Raw genomic sequence first — 2,899 nt, forward strand, 5'->3', positions numbered from 1 at the left:
ATTGCAGTTTCCTACCGCACAACACTATGTGGAACATGTTCCACGTGCACAAGGGCAGTACCAACATTAGATGGATCATTCGTTGCATGAAAATGTACAAACAAAATGAACTAAAGAAAGTGAGCCAAATAAGCTATACATCATCAAGAGGTGAGAACAAAATGAAACTAGAAAAACATGCTGCCACAAAAAAAGAACAAAAATATCACTCCCTCTATTAAAATATAAGACGTTTGTTGATACACCGTATCAAAAGTTTTTTATTTCTCTCTTCCATACAGAGTTCAAAAAACGTGAAATAACTAAAGAAGGCATGAAAGAAAGCACATCATAATGATACAACACAAAAATGAAGTGCTTCTGAGTACGATTCCAACAAAATCAATTTTGAGTAGACTCTAGTAGTGTAGAGTTTGTAAGTTTGTTGTAGTGTTGCGTTATCTATTGAAGTATTGATGAGTTCGATAATTCAAAATGGACCGGGTTCATTTGCACCCGGCGAACAGTAAAATAAAAAATTAGCAGAAATTTTCAAAAAAAATGGAACTTTTTTTGCATGCAGATGCTTGAGTGTACCAAGCGCGAGCAAAAATTCATGGGTAAATGACATTCGAGAAGCTTGCGTAAAAAAGACAAACGAGTAACTTTCTCACAGGCCTAAAATTTGTCTTTTTTGGCACGAGCTCCTCTAGTGCCCAAACTCCACCAAATTTGACATCTACATCACACATTCAACCATCTTGCACCATAATTGTTTTTTGATATTTTTGCTATTTTAAAGGATTTTACTGTTCATATGCCGGAGCATCTACAACCGGGTGCAGAATAGCCGCCTTGGGGTTATTTTTTTCTTCCTGTAATTTATCGAGCTTCGCGAGGGTTTAGATTTGTTAATTTTGATTTTGGTTCTTCAAGTACGGTGGGACCCACACTGGGCTGGGAAAGTGGGAAGGTTGGAGTGGTCAAAACGTACATGGAGCTCACTTGAACCCTTGACACACACAGCAGCCGGCACCTGTGTGTCTCCGCCGCCCCTGCCTCCCCGACCTCGCCCGGCCCCGTGCCTCCGGGTGCTGCCTGCGCCTGACGCCGACAAGGCTCCTCCGCCCCAACGTGTTCCCGCGCCGGATCTGACGCTCGTCAACATGATCTGCCGCTGATGATGCCAGACCCGGGGCTGGTGGTGGCGGCTAGGCTCCTCAGTTGGGTCGGGCTGCCCTTGGTGGCGCCGCGGCGTCCTTTCTCCCCCGATCTGCGGCCATGGCTTTGGGATGTGGCTTTTGGTGCGTTTCTGGTGGTGTCTCCCAGCGGCAGGCTGCCCCTGGCAGTGCGTCGGCCTGGCGTTCGACGGGTGCTTGTGCCTTTGCGGTGGGCCTCTTGCCGGTGTGGCTCCGGTCCCGACAGCCCTGGACCTGCGTTCTTTGGTGTCCATGGGTTGCCGGTGTTTCCTCCGGCACGGTGCCGGCCCGACGCCTTGGAGGCTGCGTCTCCTCCGGCCTCTTCGACTCGCCGGTTTCCCGGGCGACCATGGCCCCGGTGGCTCGGATCCGCGTCCCCTTCCGGTTCCGGGCTCACTGGTGTCAGCGTCGCCATTGTGGCCCTGCATCAGCCCTCTCCGCCCCGTCGCCTTGCCAACCCCGACCACCTCGATGCCTCGTTTCATGTCATGTCCAAGGCTCATTGTGTCCGGCACGGCCCCCCTCTTGTGCTAGCATTTTTTGACCGACGTCTGACCATCAACTCCAGGTTCCTGATCCGGCGGCTACGAGATTGCTCAGATCAAGGCCAGGGAGAAATCCCTGCTCGGCTTGCCGACGCTGGCAACGGCGACACTTTGCGAGTGTCCTTCCCTTCTTGAAGGCGTTGCCATTGCCTCCCTCTGAGCCCCTCTTCGAGCACAAGGGAAAACTCTAGGTCTGATTTTTCGGATCGGACGGCGATGGCGCCACGGCGTCGTTATCCTTCTTGTAGGCGTCGTCTTGTGTGCTCGCGGCGTCCGCGGTGATGAGTTTGTGGTTGTTGGTTGTTGCATAGGTTTGGATCTCCTCTCAAGTTAGGGGGGTTTGCTGTGTTGTTTGCTTGTTTGGGCCGAGCACCCATTCTCTCTGCTCTGGGCACCTTGTTCACGCCATCTTGCGTTCATGGCCTGTGTTGTACCCCATGTACTCATTCTATTTTCTTCTATCAGTGAAAAGATACGCAAGCTTTGCGTATTCGCAAAAAAAAAACATAGTGCAACAACCCACGACTAGAATCTACACAACAGCAACAGAAATACTAGTTAATGATCAGGGTCGCTTGGCCCACACGGCAGCCACAGGCGATGGGGAGATGGCCTCAGCGATCTTTATTTTAGACCCGCAGAAATTTGAAGATTCCCTTTCTGCATTTTCATTGTTACACTTGTAACTTTTTTAACCATGTGAATCACGTGTCAAAGAAAAAAAAAGGAAAGGCTAGCGCTTAGTTGACTGTCAAAAAAATTCTACAAATTTTTTTTGCAGGGTAAAAATTCTACAAATTTGTTCATACACATATAAAAAAACATCGTGCTATAAGGAATCATCTAATGTAAAACTCACAATATTGTTTTCGGAGCTTAAAAAAATATTGCATAGGATCTCAACATGAGATCGATTGTACTCACTTATTATTCGACTGAGATTTAATAAACCCAAAAAAAATTGATGGGCAATCGGCAATCATTTGAAATAAATGCCCTTCTACGAAATGCATCCTTCTAGCTAGCCCCCCTAAGTTCGAGGGCCGGTCTAGCATGGTAGATGTCCGCAGCGACCAAGGTGTGCCAGCTTCGGCAGACACACATAAGCATTCCAAGCGTGCGCTTCGGCAACAACCGTAGCACCAGCGACAAGGCTTGCGTAGATGGTGAGGAGGT

The sequence above is a fragment of the Triticum dicoccoides genome, chromosome 7B, assembly GCF_002162155.2.
Source record: "Triticum dicoccoides isolate Atlit2015 ecotype Zavitan chromosome 7B, WEW_v2.0, whole genome shotgun sequence".
In the NCBI taxonomy this organism is placed as follows: Eukaryota; Viridiplantae; Streptophyta; class Magnoliopsida; order Poales; family Poaceae; genus Triticum; species Triticum dicoccoides.